At 52.4% G+C, this 19,483-nt stretch overlaps 1 protein-coding gene across 1 annotated transcript in view; it reads right to left on the reverse strand.

Moving 5' to 3' along the window:
* The window catches only part of CACNG2 (calcium voltage-gated channel auxiliary subunit gamma 2), a 107,752-nt gene that overhangs the window by 17,523 nt on the left and 70,746 nt on the right, over positions 1-19,483 (reverse strand). The window lies entirely within an intron of this gene.

Genomic DNA, 19,483 nt, shown 5'->3' on the forward strand with positions numbered 1-19,483 from the left:
GGACCACGATTTGCCGCAGGGAACCATACCAGCTGCTTCCAACATGTCTCTGTTGGAGTAAGACTTACTTTGTCTCAGTAAATACAGAATTTTCTCCTACCCTGTCCCATGCCATCGTGTTGGAGGCCCTCTCCAAGCAGGTAGCCCTCCTGCTGGGCGACCTAGGAGGCCGGGAAGGATGCCCCTGTGGGTGGTGGAGTGGGGGGCGGGGAGGAGAAGAGCGGAAACCTCAGAGGTAGTGCTCTCATGGGTGATGAGATGCCCAGCCTGGCCCAGCCACTCCGGCTGTAGGAAGATTCTGTTCTTCTGGGGCCCTCGCTGGGCCCAGGGCTTGGAGAGCTGCCAGGCCCGGGGCACAGAGCTCAGCCCTCCACCAATTCTTGGCGAGTGGGGAGAGGAGATGGGGCCTCAGTCCCAGCTGCTCCTTGCTCTATCTGTCACAGCCGGGAGCCACCCCTGTACAGCCCTCTTCCTGCACTTAGTGGGGCTGCTTGAAATCCTGGGTACACAGGATTTCAGCAGTTAACAACCAGCAAGCTGGGACTGAGATGTGCTCACCGAGCAAGGTGTTCAAGGCCAGGTACTGGGAAGGCTGTCTGACTGCTTGTGAAATCCAAGATGGCTGCAGGGTGGCCTGGGAGAATGAGGTGGGCCCGTGCTTACCTCCTCAAAGAATGGGGGGGATGCCAAGTTGGGACTGGGCAGGAGAGAGTCGGGGAAGAGAAGACTGGATGAGTTTTAGACAGGGCCTTTGGGAAGAGGCAATAAAACACCCCCTGTGAATTATCAGCCCTGTGAGTCATGTCCTCAAGGGACAGGCAGGTTTCTATGAGTGAGCACAAAAGAGGTTAGGAGCAGGGGTTCCTGACCTCTGGACCAAATGCCGAGGAGCCCTGGGCAGGGATTTGAAAGGCTGGGGGGGGGGGGCGGTGAGGTGGGAGATTGGGGCAGAGGCTAACGGTAGCAGTGAGGCGGTGAGGGTGGGCTGGAGGCGTAAAGGGTCTTCAGGAGCACTTGAAGCTCTGTGGCCACGGATTCAGTCCGAACGAAGAGGTGCTGAGGTTCATGAAAGGGAGGTGGCGTCAGCAGCACTCAGCCACCTCTGTTTGGAGTTGAAATGTGGTAGAACATCTTCGAGACGTCACAACAGTCAGTGCAGAGTGGCGCAGTCTGGCTTTCCTGATGCCAGCCTAGGGTCCTGCTGTATTTTTTTCAGGTTGGTGCTCATCAAGCCCAGGGACTGATACGGCTTCAGGCACAGATGAATCCAGGTGCTCAAAAATCTGGGGTCTCTCTCCCCATCTCTGGTTTTCCTCTCAGTTGGCTTCGTCCTTAGGCAGGCTCTCTCCCCAAGGTAGGGACTAAGGGCTGACCATGTGCCTGGCACTGGGGCGGTGGAGGGAAATCTAACCTGATTCCCTGCCTTTCGGGGGCTCTCAGTCTGGGGGTGGGGGGAAGACAGCACGGAATTTACTAGAATGTAATGTCCCACATACTCTATAGCCAAATGTATGAGGCCTTATGACAGCAGAGTTAGTTGTTCAGCTAAGATTTGTGTAGCGCCAACCGTATGCCATGCTCGGTGTAACCTGCTGGGGACACAGAGGAAAAACGTATACTTTCTGTCCCCACGGAACTTGTAGTGTGCGGGGGGAGATGGATGCCAGACGCTGTGGTGTAGCAGGGTCTGTGCGGCGACAGAGCAGAGCGTGTCTCGGGGCGCACAGGGGGGGCACGTGTGACTGTGAGTGTGTGAGTGAGAGTGAGCATGTGTGTGTCGGAGGGTGATGAGGAAGTCGGGGAGGGGGGCGGTGAGAAGAGATTTCTAGGACAGAGACCAGCAAGAGCAAAGGCAGGGAGGTGCGGGGCACACAAGAGGGGACAGACTATCTTGGGGGGTCGGGGAAGGTCCCCTGGACCGGAGTTGGGGGTACAAGGGAGCCCAGAGGCAGAGGTGCGCGGGAGCAGGCTTGCACTAGCTTCCGGCGGCTGCTCGTTAGAGTCTCTTGGTCACTCACGCGGGCAGCCACGGTGGGAGGATTTGCACCCTGAGAATTGGCACGTACGATAGATCGAGGTCCCCTTTCCCTGCCCGGAGAGCCAGTTGCTAGACATTTGCCGGCACACCTGCTGGATGAAGGGCAACCCGTGTGAGGGGTCGGCCGGGGTGGACGCGTGACATCAGAGCGGGACTGGAGACTTACAAGAAGATGGCTCCCATGTAGAGGGCTGGCTGGGTGGGGGTGAGGGCAGAAGAGGGGACAGGGACCACGTCCCCAGGGGGGCTGGGGGTCCAGGCTGAACTGAGGGGGGAGCATCTCACGCCCCACTCCCCAGAATGGCATTGACTTTGAGCTCTTAGAGCAGGAGGATGTGGGAGAGACTCTCCCACTGTGAACTAGAAAGGATTATTCTGCCAAGGCCCCCAACAATCACGAAATCTCTACTGGACCCCCACCCCAAAGGGCAGCAGTGCCCCACCGACCCCAGAGCCGAATGACTGCCCGCCCAGCTGAGACAGAAAGGCCAAGGGCTGTGCCTGAGGCTCTGCCTCAGCTCTGCCTCCGGGAATTTACTCTCAGACTGGAAATTTCAGCTTGCAGGTATTAAGTAGTTTAAAGGAGGTTTCATCAGCTTTGTAAAAAGCACATTAATATCTCACAACACCAACTGCTGTCTCATTTCTTTGAGATACAATAAGCTCTTCATAAACCTGGTCATTAGGGGCTGAACAGACGCCGTTTTATTTCCCACATATTCATGAGAAGCTGAAGGAGAGCGGGGCGGGTGCTCGGAGGGAGGGGGGGAGGCACCGGCAGGAGGCTGGCTAAGTAATTTTTTAAGTGAAGCAAATGAAGGGTTTGGTGGGAGCTGCTTTCTCTGTGTTTTCAACCTTTTCTGCTCCTGGCTTTTCGCTTTGCTGGCTGGGCCCTCCCTGCCGGCGGGGATTCAGGAGACCTTGGGGTGGGTGGGCAGTGCCGGGCTCCTCCCTGGCTGGGACCCCCAGCCGCCAGCACGATGCCAGCGGCAGCCGGTGCTGGAGGGTTTGAAGCAGCCTGTGTGGCTGTCTGTGAGCTCGCTCATTCGTTCATGCACTCATTGGATTATTTCAGACACCCACTATGGGCTAGGTCCCGTTCAGGTTCCCCTGGGGCGGGATGAGAAGGGGGTAAGGTGTCTGGCCCACCGACCGCCAGCTCACCTCCCAGAGGTCCTGAGCACAGATGTAGTTTTTCCTCTTCAAATGATGCCTCTTTCAGGAAGCCTTTCTTGATTGCCCTCAACTGGAAAGACTCTTTCTCTTCCCTATGGGTCTCTGCCTGCTTCTCAGATTTTAATGGGCATGGGAATCGCCCGGGGTTCATGTTAAGCCAGATTCTGACTCAGTGGTTCTGAGGCGGGGCCTGAGACTCCATTTCTCACAAGCTCCCAAGTGGACCACAGTTGGGATTGGGTAGCAAGGCTTTCAAGCACCTTGTGTCTGCTTTGACCATGACCTCTGTTAGGGTATTGTTGGGAACAAGTAAGCTCCTAAGGGCGGAATTTCCTCTAGAGAATTCCCTGAAGGTACCATATTTCCCTTGACTCTAAGATGCTCTCACACGCACATTTCAGTGTTGCTGAAATTAGAATGTGTCTTATAATTGATGGATTCATTTACTGCACTGTGTTTCTTTCCTCCTGAAGAATCATCATTACACTGATGGTGTGGCTTCTAATTGATGAGAATGGCTACATGACAAATGTTTATTGAACAAATGGACAATAAATGAATGAGTCTGTGTGTGCGTATGTGTGCCCACCCAGGTCTGCGGGCAGGCAGTGTGTTACACATTTCCATCCTCCTAAATGGATGAACACTTGTCTCAAACCATTAGAGCCCCTGGGGCATCGCCACCACCTTTTGCACCTGGCTTATTAAAAACCTGTTTGACAATATGAAAATATGTGTATCCCCCCCACAACCCAGCAGTTTCTCTTAGAAATTTGCCTCGGAGAAATTCTTTCATGTAGGCATGAGGAAATGTGCGTGCGAATGTTCCTCCCAGCCCTGCTTGTAAGGGCAAAACACTGGGACGAGCCCACGGTTCTGTTGTCGGAAGAATGCTAACTCCTTGGAGTATGTTGATAAAACGGGATACTACACAGCAGTGAAAATGAATGGATTACAACTACCCGTGTCAACACCGGTGAATCCCACACCCATAATACTGAACAGAAAATCAAGCTGCAGAAATATATATATATATATATATATATATATATATATATATATTTTTAATATATTTATATATTTATATATAACATATATATATATACATATGACATATGTATAACATCTAGATGTTATATATAAATATATAAATATATATATTTATGGTATGATTCTATTTTCACAAAGGTAAAAACTTGTACAACTAGGCTGACGATCATTTACAAGCGGTGAACCGGTAAAGCCAGGCAAGGCAACCCCGACCACGGAATTCAAGAGGGTGTGGACCGGAGGTGGGGGAGTCGTGGGGGGGCGGGGGTGGTGGTGGCAGCAGGGAGGGCCCAGGACCGGCTTCGACGCACTGCATGTTCTAGTTCCTAGTCTGGTGCTGAGTGCACAGGAGCTCTTTTTACAGTTCCTCTCTACACCTCGCGGTGGCGCAGCCAGGGTTCCCTACCCCAGCGTTTGCCTTGCCTTGCCATATTTTGCCTGCGCGGACGTTTCCCCGCGGGTTTGCGCGGCTGTCCCAGCCACGGGTGGCCACGTGACCGAGTTCTGGCCAATGGGATGGCAGCGGCAGTGGGGGTGGGAGTCACTTCTGAGAAAGAACCCTCAGCGGGTGGGACGCGCCGTCTGTGGGCCCCTGGCTTGGGCAGCTCCGGTGCGGTCTTGAACCACGGAGCCACCCTGCGGATGGAGAGCGGCATGATGGTAGAAATAGGCTCAAGGCATGGGGGCAATGCCGCCACGGAACTGCAGCAGCCCTGGGCCTCTTACCTCCAAGGTTGTGTGATGAGGAGGGAGTAAACCATCCTTTACATTGGAGTTGACAGGATGCCTGGGTGGCCCAGTCGTTAAGCATCCAACTCTTGGTTTCGGCTCAGATCATGATCTCACGGGTTGTGAATTCGAGCCCCACATCGGGCTCGGTGCTGACCGTGCGGAGCCTGCTTAGGATTCTCTCTCTTCTCTCTCTGCCCCTCCCCTGCGCTCTCTCTCTGTCTCTCTTTCAAAAATAAATTTAAAAACCTAAAAAAAAAAAAAGCCTCGGGAGCCAAGACTATTCCTAATGAACATAATCATACACGTTAAAATAGTCTTTTGTGTGGATTTAATGCTAACCACAGTCGGTTGAACTCTCAGTGCTTACATATAGCAAGTGCTCACTAAATATCACTAAGAGTTACTGAAGGAATGAATGAATGAAGGGGCGTCTCAGTGTTTCTCACAACGTCTTTGTTCAGGATGCCAGCTGTGGGGGGGGATGAGGGGAGTCGGGACATTGTGGGGAAGTCGGCCTTGGACAAAGGGAGCCGGGAAGGAGGGGAAAGAATGGGGGGTTCGACCTCAGGCAGGAAGAATGTGATGGATCCAGGCGGAGACCAGCGGGCCGAGGTGCTTACGGACTGGGCTGGGCTGGGGTGGGGAAGCTGGAGATGGTGGTCAGGACCCTACACTGGACGGAAATGGGCTTGGCTTCTGAGGAGGTGGAAGGATCTGGGTCCTGAACGTCAAGCGCCCTCATTGCAACTTTGTCCCCCGTCCCCCGCCATTGTTGACACTGGAGGCGGCCCTGGAGACAGGAAAAGCTCAGACACACTTCATGCCACGTTGTGATGGAAAGCCTGCTCCCGATGAGGTTAAGGACCCTCTGCTCAGGTAATGAGCCAACCTAAAAGCACCCTGTGACATCGACCTGTAGGCCTGGGTGTTGTCACAGGCCGTGAAGGAATCTTCCTGAAATACGGATCCATTAGTGTAGCTCCTACTATTAGGGAGGCCGTGAAGGTCAGTGGTTAGCCCAAGTCTGGAGGCAAGCTGGGTTTGTATCACCGTTACACCACGGAAGCCCTCTGAACCTCAGTCTCTTCATCTGTAAAATGGGGAGGCAGTGGGACCTGTCTCATAGAGTTGTGAGAATTTCCCAGAGCGCTGTATTGAGAGGCCTTGTTCAGTGCCTGCTAGCTAGTAGGTGCTGTTGTCTTTGCTGGGGCCCATTGGGGGTGGGGGTGGGGGACACGGATAGAGCACACACAGCTCCTGCGCTTGAGAAGCTCACAGACTCATTGAAGAGAATGGGGATTACTCTGCTGTGTCAAGAGAGCTCCCTGGGGGAGGCATGCCCAGGGAGCACAGGGAGCGGATACGCATAGATCCTACAAAACAGGATTGTTCAAATGACTCTGTCAACCCCAGGACCCCAGGGGCAGGTGGGTGATGAATAAATACCGTCATGTGTCAGCAGCTCTGCCTCATCTTGAGAGGCCTTACGGTGTAGTGGAAAGGTGGCCTTGCCACTGAGAGCACTCGCATTTGGTCCCTCTTTCTGTCGTCCGTTAGCCATGTGATCTTGGGCAAGTTGTACGCTTTTTGACGCATTCAGTATTTCCGCTAGTCCTCAACTTTTACTGAGAGCCTACGAGGTGTGGTGGTTTGAACTGGGCACCGCAATAGAGGGGACATTGATACAGCAGGATTCTCTGTCCCCAACAACTAAGTCCAAGAGGCACCGGGACAAATAATTAACTTGTATGACTCAGGGGTGGTGATCACTGGCCTCTGGGAGAAGCCGCCATGAGCCAGGCGCCAGGCTTAGCACTTTATATTTAATCCTCAAAAAACCCCTTTTGTTATGTTCTCCACTTAAAAAAAAATTTTTTTTAACGTTTTATTTATTTTTGAGACAGGGAGAGACAGAGCGTGAACAGGGGAGGGTCAGAGAGAGGGAGACGCAGAATCTGAAACAGGCTCCAGGCTCTGAGCTGTCAGCACAGAGCCCGACGCGGGGCTCGAACTCACGGACCGTGAGATCATGACCTGAGCCGAAGTCGGCCGCCTAACCGACTGAGCCACCCAGGCGCCCCATGTTCTCCACTTTTTAAAGACATGGGGACGGAGGCACAGAGGTAAAGGAATGCATCTAAGGATTTACTGCCAGTGTGATCAAAAGAGCTGAGATTTGACTCCAGGCAGTGGATTTCTAGGTGACCCCTGTGTGATATCATCACAGCGGAGCATGGAACCCTGGAGGGTGCACAGAAGCGTGCATAGCTCAGTCTGGGTGCTGGTGGGTTGTCAGGAAGGCTTCCTGGAAGAAGCCTCATCTCAGAGGAGCCCTGAAGGGTAAGTAGAAGGTGGCAGATGAAAGAGGGGAGGGAAGAAAGGTGCTAGGGAGAGGAGCAAGGGTTAACCAGAGACAGAGGACGGGATCCTGAGGCCAAGAGCCTTTGTCTGTCTGAAGGACAGATGGTTGTGCTGGATATAATTGTGTGTGTGTGTGTGTGTGTGTGTGTGTGTGTGTGTGCGCGCGCGTATAATCAGTTGGGAGAGTTGGTGGCTGCAGTCAGATTATTCAAGGCCTAATAAGCCATTTAAGGTATGAATTTAGGAGCAGTGGGGAGCCAATGAAGGGTTTTAAGCAAGGGGGACATGTGACCAGACTTGTATGTTAGGATGTTGGTACTGGTGGCCAAGTGGGGAATGTGAGGGAAGGGTGAGACTGGAAGCCACCAGCCCCATTGGAGCCACCAGGACCCCTTGCCTGGATCGCTGTGGCAGGCGTCCAGGGGAGAGATGGTGGAGGCCCGGGCGGGGTGGGGGCAGTGGGGATGGAGAGAAGGGATGGTCGTGAAGTCAGCGGAGGTCTGTTGATCTGCCAGGTGGGAACAGGGGGCGGTCCTGCTTCCCTGATGGTAGAAGTGAATAGATGAAACGAGAACTAATAAACCCACCCGGGAAATTGCAAACCCCGTGCAGAGGTGCAGGCTGGTGAGCACGGGCATCCTGTAGTGAACGAGACTGGGCATGATGCACGTGGCTCCGTCCCACTCCCCCCACCCCCCAAGCTTCTATCTCCTTCTGTGAAAAATGGGGTAAGGTTGTTGTAAACCCCAACAAGACGTCAAAAAGTGCTGGACACCGTGCCTGCCGCGTAATAAATGCGAGGGAAATAAAAATTCCCGCAGAGATAGCGTCCCTTCCCCTACCTCGTGCACAAAGATCATGGGGCCCGGCCCTGTGGACATTGCCATCTGAGGGATGCTCCTTCCCTTTTTTTATTTTTGAGAGAGAGAGACAGAGTGTGAGCAGGCGGGTGGGCGGTGGGGGGAGCAGTGAGCGGGAGACACAGAATCCGAAGCAGGCTCCAGGCTCCGAGCTGTCAGCACGGAGCCCAACACGGGGCTTGAACTCACGGACCGTGAGATCACGACCTGAGCCAAAGTCAGGCACTTAACCGACTGAGCCCCCCAGGTGCCCCGGGACGCTCCTTCCTGATAGCATCTCACGAAGATCTCCGGTATGTTGTTCAGATCCCTCCTTGGAGAGAAAAATGCCAGCGGCCTTTTCTGCTTTGCATAATCCACCTTCATTTTCTGACAACTGCTTTCTCCGAACCCCCTGTGGTTCATTTTCCCTGCTTTGGCACATTCGATTTCATGGCAGAGATCCAGGCCAAAGTGGTCAAATGCCATCTAAACCGCTGACCCAAGAGGACGGAAACGTTTCACGTGATGAGGATCCACAGGACCGGGGATGCCGCTCATGCGAGCACACTCTTGTTTTCAAGCCAAACACACTCCCCGACTTGGAAATCTTCAAGACCCCCAGCGCCTGTCGCAAAAAGGGCAGACATCTGGACAACCAGACATCCCAGCTATGTTCAGTGGGACCCAAAGCTTTTCACCTTCTCTGCCCTGACTCTCCTCTCCCTGCTGTGCCTTGGCATCTTCCCCTTGCCCCGGTGCCCACCTTTGCTTACAACTCCCCTCCCCGATGAATCAAACTCTTTCCTCCCCTTCACCTAAAACAGTGTCTGGTTTACTCCAGAGGGACAGCTGGGAGCCATGGGTGGGGATGTTCTGGCAGGGCCAGGAGTAGATGAGGTGCCTAGGGTCCAAATCAAAGAGGCACTCGCTCTCAGGATCGTGCAGGCGCAACGAGCATCTTCTTCAGCTTTGCACCTCAACCTTGCCTGGTCCTGTGTAGGGCAGGAGATGTCAGGTGGGTACCCGAGCCAGTGTGGTAGTTTTCAGCATTGCCTCCTAAGGTAGTGAGCTACCCATCACTGGAGGCATTCAAGCTGAAAGCGGTCGGCTGCGTCTTAGGGATGCTGAAGAGAGCCTTTCTTTAATGGCTGGGAGGTGGACTAGATGATTCTGCCTTCCACCCCTGGAAGCTAGGATCTAAGGAGCCTTTCCTGATGGTGCATCTCAGAACTGCGTCTCTTTCCTTCCAGCTCTGTTTTTACCTCCAAGACCACTCATCCGGCCGTCCACCGCAGGCTGCCTCGTGACAGCTCTCGTGCAGCTGGCCTGTCTTGTTATTTCGGATTTCACGAGTTTCTGTGTCATTGTCCTAACGGCATTCCACATGCATCAAGGACAGTGATCGAACTGCACACTTTCTGTTCTCTCGGTGGGTGCGGGAGACTCTCTAATATTCACTAGAAATCCTGCTCCAGCATTTTCCATATCATGCGATTCAACAATCGTGTCAACTGGTTGAGTGGGTTCTATTCACGAGCCCGTTCTACTAGAGGCTCGCAAGCTTGCTAAATAGTAACTATTGGGTAAATGTTACCTAGTTTCCTAGAAACTCAGGACCGGGGCCATCAGAATGCCTGGGTGTGTATGTAGCCTTGGGCAAGTTGCTTAACCACTTTGGGCCTCAGTTTCCTTTCTGTAAAATGGGGTAAGGAACATTACCTATTCCAGAGTTCCTTGTGTGGGCTCCATGAGTTTAATGCACATGTAAGGCTCTTAGAACAGTGTGTGTTGTGAGCTGTCGGTATACATGATCTGTAATTATTGTTGTCACGGGACTGGTGGGTCTTGTCATGCCTAGAGAAAGGAACGATCGCAACTCGAGCCTTAGTATTCCCGGGTGTTTAAAAAGACTTGGACTGGTCACCCAGGTGGGAGCTTCTCATTGCTCAGAAGTGTCTGCTCCCCAGAAGAGAGTTCTGCCCAGGAGACACTTGTAGATGAGGGAAAGGTGAGTCTCCCAGGAGTCTGACTGGCAGGGATCTGCCTGCTAGAATTCGATCACCTTTGGGGAACGTCCAAAGAGAGTTCTCCAAACGACAAAGCGGAGGACAACACTTGGTCTTTAACTATTGAGTCACTGATCAATGAAGACACCTTGCCAGCCTTCTCTGTGCTAGGCACTCTGCTAGGGAAGCAGGGAAGGACGAAAACACTAGAATCTGTTCCGAAGCCTTCAGAGTCTGGGAGCGGGGTGGAGGGAGGCCAGGGGTGGGACCCCGTGAGCTCTGCCCCCCAGAGCCAGCCTGTGCTCAGAGAGGAGCAGCCGAGACAGCCGGGCCGCCTTCCGTCTCTCCAGCGCAATCCCCAGGAGGAAAGGGGTTCTGGAAGGCTGAGGAAAATGACTGAGAGAAGTTGCAGCTGATCCAGACAGCTCAGCGAGGCTGGAGATCAGGAGGGAGGCGGGTGTGTCGAGGAACCGGGGGCAAGCTCGGGGCAGGGGGACCGCCAAGGACCCCGCGCAGGTGGAGGAAGAGAGGGCTCTGGAAAGACCTGGCTGTCGCTCGCGGGCTGCTGAGAACAGGACTTTGGTTGCTGTGGGAAAGGCAAACGCTATTTTCCTTTCTGTCACTTAAGACAATGGGGTGTTGTGACACTCCGGAATCTGAAGATAAATGTTTAATAAAAGGATTCAATTTGAGATGATGTCAGAACTTAATTAGATCCACACCGCACAGAGGGCTTTCGGTTAGGAGCTCCTTCGGGGTCTGGCGTGTGTGTGTGTGTGTGTGTGTGTGTGTGTGTGTGTGTGTGTGGGGCCGCCGAGGGGCCGCGTGGGCTGGGTGGGATAGCATCTCCCAGCCTCCAGGCCTGCAGTCTGCAGATTCTGGTTCAGAGGCACTGCTTTTGGCATCTCTGGAAGAGGTGCTGCAGAGTCCCGGCCATTCGGGGCCCGGGAATCTGCATTTGCAGGATTGGGGCTGCAGCATGCGACTGTAGAAAGGTGCAGATGAACTTGACCTACCTCAGGTTTAAGGCCATGACTCCAGGTCAAAGGAGGGAGGACTCCTCAGAGGAGGCCAAACTTGCACAGGGGAACTGTCTGTGAGCCTGCTTGGCCATTGAAGGTCAAGGCTGCTGGAAATTGGTAAACAGTCATGGTTTTGGTCCCAGCCTGGGCTGACATTCCTCAGGTATGTCCTGACATAGCCACGCTGGCTGTCAAATACCGGTCGGTAAAATGACTTCAGTCCAAGCCCTCCCGAATTCCCCATCTCCCTCTGCCCTGGCCATGGTGGTCCCTCCTCTAGGACCTCCTGGACACTGCCCTCCCCGCCTCCCTGCCACCCCAACAAATAAGGAGTGGGAGCCTGACACGGGGTTGTGTCCAGGAGGCCGTCTCATCATAGCCACTGTCCAGTCTGCCTTTTCAGGCCACCAGGCCTCCGTAGATGCGAAATATGCTATCACCTCAATTCCAACCTGTAAAAATGACAGCAGTCTGGGCGGCAGGATGTGCTAGACCTAGGAGCGTGAGCTTTGGAGTCAGACCCCCGCCCCTGAGTTCAAGAGCCTCAGCGCTGCCTGCCATGAACTGTGTGAAAGTTGGAGCCTCCTCTGTGAATGCGGTTTCTAACACGTGCGGCAAAATGTCGAGAAGATCAAAGAACGTCAATAATGTGGGTGGTTCCAGGGTATAACGGTTGGCACTTCAGATTCAGACTCTAGCAACCCAAGTTCAAGTATCAGCGGGATGTTTCCAAAGGGTGTAGAATGTAGAGTTGAAGAGTATAATATCTGGAGCAGACTGTCTAGGCTCAGATCCCTGCTCTGATACTGCTAACCTTGGCCTTGGGTGAGAAATGTCATGTCTGTCTGTCTCAGTGGCCTTATCTGGTGAAGGAGATAATAAATATCTCCCGGGTGGTTGGGAGGATAAATACGCTGATGGACTTAGGAGACTATCTACTGCAGAGTAGGAACCCAATAAATGTTAGCTGCTCGTTCATTATTATGGAGTGTGCCTGGCACACAGTAGGTGCTTAATAAATGGTAGTGGTGGTGTTCCTTCCCTCATCCTGCCACGCTGGCTGGCCAGCGCCTGCCTGGTTATTTGGCTGGCCGTATCCTCTACCAAGAACGTGCACATCCAAAGAACGCCTTCCTCATGTCTCCTCAATCTTCGTCTCCCCAAGTGTGCCAGCCCTTCTGGCTACGCCACCACCTACTAGGTGCCCAGTACGTTTTCTTTATTTTTATTTAAAAAAAAAAAATTATCTTGAGAGAGTGAGAGAGAGCGCAGCGCACACACAAGTGCATGGAGAGCAGGGGAGGAGCAGAGAGAAAGGGAGAGAATCCCAACCAGGCTCCGGGCTGTCAGCACAGAGCCCGATGCGTGAGATCATGACCTGAGCTGAAATTAAGAGTTGGATGCATAACCGACTGAGCCACCCAGGCGTCCCTACCCAATACGTTTTAAATCAGTGAATGAATGAGGGGGACCCAGACCAAGGACGCCTTTCATCCCAAGCTTGGGAGAGGATGCTTTTCGCCAGGGGGTTACCAGCCGTAGACATTTCATCAGTTAGACATGCCCTTTTCCATCAATGCTGCCATTTCCAAACGCCAGCCCAAGAGATGTTAGTAGGTAATGGGGTAATGGGGTAATGGGGTTCCATTGCCAAAGAGGTTTGGGAAATGCTGGATCAAATGAAGTGAAACAGGTTTCTTCACCACTGGGCTGTTCAGAGGGTTTGCTCTGCGAATTGCATCATCGGACCCTGATGTGAGACTGTGGTGCACGACCTTCTAAACATTCGGTCACTACAGACAGCATGTGTACATGGATGTGCGTGTGGATTTCATCCCACGGGGCAGGGTTCCTCAGACCATCTTTGGGAAACACTGCACTAAACGGATCTGGGATTTTTCTACCCGTCCTTTCACGGAGAGCAGGGGGTAATGAAAAAGTAGGGTGCAGAGGTTTCCAGTACCTTTCTCTCCCCTTGTGCACTAGCCTGGGAGGATTTTTACACATGTCTGTGTGCCTCTGCCGTGCCCTGTGGGCATCATGTGACCCAGCCCAGCACTCGGGCCTCCCGATGTGCCCTTTCCCCTTGGCACCTGGGACAGCCCTGTTGCTCTCTTCTTTCTTCTCATTATCAGACTCCTTTGCAAACTCCTCTTCTTCTGCTTGTCTTGTAAATTTGGTGTCTTTGGGGCTCTCCCCTTGGCCTCTTCATGTTTCATTCTGTAGGAATTCCTTGCGGAACCTCACCTGTGGCTGTAGTTTTCATCGTTGCAGGGGAGGACCCGAGAATCTTAACTCTATCCCAGACCTGTCTCTTACCCCTGACTTCATGGTGCACTGGGTCCCCTAAATATCCCGCAGATACATGGACTTCAGGCCGAACTTAGCTATTTTCCCCACAGACCCTTTTCCCAGCCGCTCTCCCTTCACACGCCAGGCCTTCATCCAACTGGTTTCCTAAGCTGCAAATCTGGGAGTCGTCCTTGATTTTGACCTCTCCATTCCCAGTCTGGTCTAATTGCCAATTCTTTAACAAATCTGGAATCACCCACGTCTTAGTCTGGCCCACTGCTAACTTCCCCTGCATTATTAGAACACCTCCAAGCCCCAGCCGACTTCTCTGACTCCCTCTTACCCAGTTCCAAACTATTCCCCACTCTGTAGCCACTGTGATTTGCAAAAGGCAAAAATCTGGGCTTCCTCTTCTCTGCTCCAGGACCCTCGGTGCCTCTGGATTTGCTGCCCCTTAGCTCATGGCTCTTCACACTCTACTCATCAGCCATCCTGAGCTGCCCGGACTGCCACCCCCACCATGCTCACTCCTGTCTCGGACTTTCTTTCTTTTTCTTTCCTCTTCTTTTTTTAAATGCTTATTTATTTTTGAGGGGGGGTGGGAGGGGCAGAGAGAGAGGGAGACACAGAATCCCAAGCAGACTCTGAGTTGTCAGCGCAGAGCCCGGCGCAGGGCTCGAACCCGTGAACCGTTAGATCATGACCCGAGCCAGAGTTGGATGCTTAACCGACTGAGCCACCCAGGGGCCCCCTATCTTGGACTGTCTAACTCACCTTCTGCCTGGCCTTCCTTTGCCACGTCCCTACCACTCCCTCCTCTCTACCTCCCTGGATGCCTCCCATTCATGCTTCAGCTCTAGGCTGACACATAATTTCCTCTAGGAAGGCTTCCTTGAAGTCTGCTCTTTCTCCCAGGCCCCTCTTCCCTTCTGTCCAGCCCAGCCCAGCACTCCACCCTGGCCCACACCACCCTGAGACGGCGCATTGGCCTGTGTCCTTGCCCACCCCCTCCAGGGCAGTGTAGGCTGCTGCGTTTATCGTCATGTCCATAGGCAAAAGATAGCCTGTCTGCCTTCTGTGTCTCCAGATGTGCGTATGCACCTCCCCCCCCTTGCCAGAAAGCAAGGGGTGGAGAGCTACAGGTAGTGTGACCTCAGGTGCCCAGGCGTTTTTGCCGGGCTAGAGGAGCTTGTGAAAGCTTGCAGAGGACAGTGATTCCAACTATGGACTCAGTAAGGTTTGGGGATTTTCTGTGGTTGGCAGTGGTTCCGTTTGCCCATCACCGGCTGTGAAGGAGCCTGGGGGCAGAACCGGTTCCCCCTTCTCCAGCTTCTCTCACCTCTTGGGCAGGGCCAGACTCGTGGCAAGGGCCTTTGTCCCCAGGCAAGGTGACTCAGTTTACTTCCAGTCTTCCTCACTAGAGGATGCCTGGCTTCAGAGCAGGGACTCTGCATGTTTTATTCATGATGTATCCCTGCCACCCAGCAAGGGCCTTGGCTTACAGCAGGTGCTCAGCGAATGTCTGGGGAATGAATGAATAGAACGCATGTGCTCACAGCCATATGCCCACTACAGCACGTAAGTCCCGCCTGACTGTTCAGGAGGGGAAGTGCGTGCACAGGGTTGGCAGTGACTGGCTGGAGTCTCACACACAGAGAAGGCCGGTGAGCAAACGGCGTGAATTCCTGCCCGCTGTATACATTTTGTGTATCTCATGGGTACCCTGCCCACAGGACCCCAGCTGGTTTAGTCTGGATTGCCTGCTGCCCTCCGCTGCCTCTCTGCCCCATTCACTTGACTCCAGCCAGCCCGGCTGCCAGTTGGTCTCTAACCACACCAAGCAGGCTCCCCGCTTAGGGTCCTTGCACTTGGGGCTCCCGCCTGCAGTGCCCTTGCCCTCCGTCCACATAGCTGCCTCTCTTACGTCACTCAGATCTCTGAACAAAAACTGCGACCATCACCTTCTACTCCCTTAGCTGGATTGATTTCCCTTCTTATTTAATCACTAGCTGATGTCTGATTGCATTTTTATGGATTATGCGTTTACTCCTTGACTCGTTGGAATGGAAGATCCACGAGGGCAGGGCCTTACTTTGTTCATTTTGTAAGCAGGTGCTCAGTAAATACTTGTGGATTGTGGGAATAAGTCTTTCACATGCTACGATTTAACCTACTTTCTTTCTTTTTAAGTTTTTTAAAATGTTTATTTATTTTTGAGAGAGATAGAGAGACAGAGTGTGGCAGGGCAGGGGCAGAGAGAGAGGGAGACACAGAATCGGAAGCAGGCTCCAGGCTCTGAACTGTCAGCACAGAGCCCGACGCGGGGCTCGAACTCATGAACCGCAAGATCACGACCTGAGGCAAAATCGGGCGCTTAAACAGACTGAGCCACCCAGGCGCCCCTAGCCTTCTATGTTCTAAAGAAACAATGTCATAGTAGAAATCAGTTAAAAAACAACAACCACAACAAAAAGACTTGGGGCACCTGGGTGGCTCAGTCAGTTGAGCGCCCAGCTTCAGCTCAGGTCGTGATCTCGCGTGAGTTCAAGCCCTGCATCTGGCTCACTGCTGTCGGCCTGTCAGTGCCGAGCCCGTTTCCAATTCTCTGTCTCCCTCTCTCTGCCCCTCCTCTGCTTACGTTCTCCCCAAAATAAATAAATATTAAAAAAAAAAAAGGCTCTACTGGGACACTGCGTTTAAAAGTAAGAAGGTGTGTTTATGTTCGTTCTCCTATTCATTCCGCACAGCTACCAAAGTGGCTGATAGAATTTTCATTTCCCGTTGCCCCCACCCAGGGCTCAGAAAAATAGTCCTCTGCCCTGGCTCCAAAGCTGCTACCCCTTGAATGGCAATGTCCTTGAATCACTTAAATGCGTGTTACCTTGGTTTCCCCGTCTCTGATAGGGAGATGGGAAAAGTACATGCCTCTCGGATTGCCGGGGAGAAGCTAATTTGGTTAAGTGCTCAGAGAAGAGCCTGGCACATACTAAGAACTCTTTAAATGCAGTTATTATTGTTGGGTCATTCTAATACTGAATTTTTATTGAAATTCCCCCATAGGAGAATTCCATCCTTGAATTTTTGATGTCTTTTTCATGCAGTTGCATTGGAGATTTACATTAAATAGCTGTCTTTTACTGTTGAGTTTTATCCCGGTGAGGCTGCACCATAGAAAGTAGGGCCTTAGGATTCACTAGATATTACTGTCTCCAGTGGTTCATGTCACTCTGTCTTCCCAGTGAGTCCCCGAAGGGGAGAGAGAGGTATCGCTACTAGAAGTCTGGATGAAGCCTTGTGACCTTCCCTTTCTCCTTTAGATCTGTGATCTATCAGGGATTGATTTTATCTGTATGGTGTGAGGTAGGGGTTGACACATACATTGTCCCCATAGGGATATCCAGTTGACACAGCCCCATTTGCCCTGCTAGTTTGGCTCCCTCCCTGGCTTATCATCTCCCCTCTCGTGACCCATTTGAGCCTTCCCTGATCTTCAAGGCGCAACTAAAATCCCTCCTCCTTCATGAAGTCTTTCCCGACCAATTTCATTATTCAGTTATTGCACCATGATTTACTTATTTTCTACTCTTCTTTCTACTCTATATATTTATTTTATACTCCTTTCAGGCATGGTGCCAGGCATCGGGGATGCTAAGCACTGGGGAGGGAGTGCATGAATTAGGGGCCACCTCTGCACTCAAGACATTCACAGGCTGGTGGGGGATGCAGACATTGGACAGGTTATGGTGCATGTGTAGGGTCCTGGGAAGGAAAGGTTCTGAGAATCCTGGAGATGTGTTATTAGAACCTAAACCAAGGTGAGCTTTCAGTGAAGTCCTCCCTAAGGAAGCTGCATTGAGGTGGAGATCTGCAGGATGACCAGGAACTAGCTAGGCAGAGGACAGGGAAGTGACAAGACTGATGTTTCCCCATCGTCTAGTCCTTGAGAACATTGGCATATTTACTACCCTCTCTTCGTGTTTTCATGCCTTATCTGCCCGTCTGGATGGGTGTTTCTGGGGGGCTAGGAGTAGAAACTATTTAAAAAAATGATTACAGAGCCTAGCACAAGGCTGGAAGCAACATAGGTACTCAATGTGAGTTCCTTGATGGTGGGTAGAGTTATTATACTATGTTTTATGTTGAAAATGCTTTAATCTGGCTAGTTGCTCAGAGGAGGGACTTGAGGCAGGGGGAGTGCATGGGCTTTGGAAAGCAGACAGACCTACCCTGAACCTTGGCTTTGTCACTTACCAACTAGTTCATGTGGAGCCTCTTACCCCATCCATTTAAGTCTTAGTTTCCTCATCCAAAAAAAAGATGTATAGTGACATCTACCTCATAGACTTATTATGGAGCTAAAAGGAAGAAATCCATGTAAAATCCCAAACCCTGGCACTGAGTAGGTGTTTAATAAAACACCATGGGGTGCCTGGGTGGCTCAGTCTGTTAAGCATCCAACTTCGGCTCAGGTCATGATCTCAACAGTTCGTGTGTTCGAGCCCTGAGTCTGGCTCTGTGCTGACAGCTCAGAGCGTGGAGCCTGCTTCAGATTCTGCGCCTCCCTCTCTCTCTTCCCCTCCCCTGCTCATGCTCTGTCTCTCTCTCTCTCTCTGTCAAAAATAAATAAAAACATTAAAAAAAAAACCCACCAGTCTCTTTTCCCCTCTCAAATGCAAATGGTGATACGATGGTGCGGGGGAGGCATATGGGCTTGGGAATCAGACAGTCCAAGGACTGAGCTGAGCCTTCATCACCTCTCTCAGTCTGTTCATTCACCTGTCGAATGGGATAATAGCTGCTGCTTTTGAGGATTTCTGAAATTCGTTGAGATAACTTATGTTGAACACCTGCCGCATTCTAGGGTCTGGTAACGCTGTTAGCCATCAATCTGAAATTTAGAAGTCCTGTATGTTTCGGCTGCTTGCCACGGGTATAAGCATGAGAGCCTCGCGGGGTCTCTCTGGCCACAGCAGCCGACCAATACACATGCGCCGAATGACTGTCTCTGCTTTTATGTGGCTGGAAGCCATCCTCTGTGGAGGTGGAGGGCACAGGGGAGGGACAGGTAGTGAAATCCGAGCTGTGTGCCAGTGACATCTTGTGGCCCTTGGATGGGTTCCGGGACTCCAGGCCCGGGACACTGCCAGCCTCTCCTCTGTGACTTTGTTCCCTTGGGTTTTGGAAGGGCCAGCCTCCCTTTTCTTCCCAAAGAGCTTGCTGCCATATGGCCGTGTCTTCAGCTGGGCTGGAACCCGGGCGGAACCCAGAGGAGAGCGGCCAAGTGTGCCTGCAGGGGCCCCTTGGAGGCAGCTGCTCCTGTGTCACATCCCAGGCTGCAGAGGCTGCCCCAATTCACTGCCAGGTCTGCTCACCGCCCTCTCACCAGTGACCGGCTTTCCCCTTCCTGGGGAGACAGGTGGCAGCTATATGTGCTTGGTCTCCCTCCACCTCTCTGCCTCCCTGATGGCCACCAGGGCCTGCCTGCCCCTGGTCCTAACAAACAAGACCTGTCCCTGACAGTGGGTATGCTTCCTACCCCCGGCCCAGCCTCTATTTTTCAGAGGGGAGAAGCGACAGAATGGCATGCGGATGGGGTGAAAATTTAAGAGAAAAGGGCAGGGAATTCACTCCTAGTGTCAGCTACATGCCTGGCACTTTCCACAAAACATCCTTTAAAATTCTCACGGCCCGCTTGGGAGGCCAGTGTTACTCTTCCCATTCGGATGCGGAAACCGAGTCCCAGAAAGGTGAATAAGGGATCGCCCAGGACACAGTGGCTTCGCGGCCTAGCCAGGATTTACCCTCTATTTGGTCAGGCCCCCCGTTCGGTGCTCATTCCATTAAGGTTTCTCAGACTTGACTAGTGTAGGGGTTGTGTTAAGTGAATAGAATTCCCAAGGCTCTGCGGGATGTCAGATTTTTTAAAATTCTGATGTTTAAAATGTAAAAGCACACTGCTAGGTT

The sequence above is a fragment of the Lynx rufus genome, unplaced genomic scaffold, assembly GCF_022079265.1.
Source record: "Lynx rufus isolate CCGP_SWC_20201006 ecotype Redwood Valley unplaced genomic scaffold, mLynRuf1.p SCAF_7, whole genome shotgun sequence".
In the NCBI taxonomy this organism is placed as follows: Eukaryota; Metazoa; Chordata; class Mammalia; order Carnivora; family Felidae; genus Lynx; species Lynx rufus.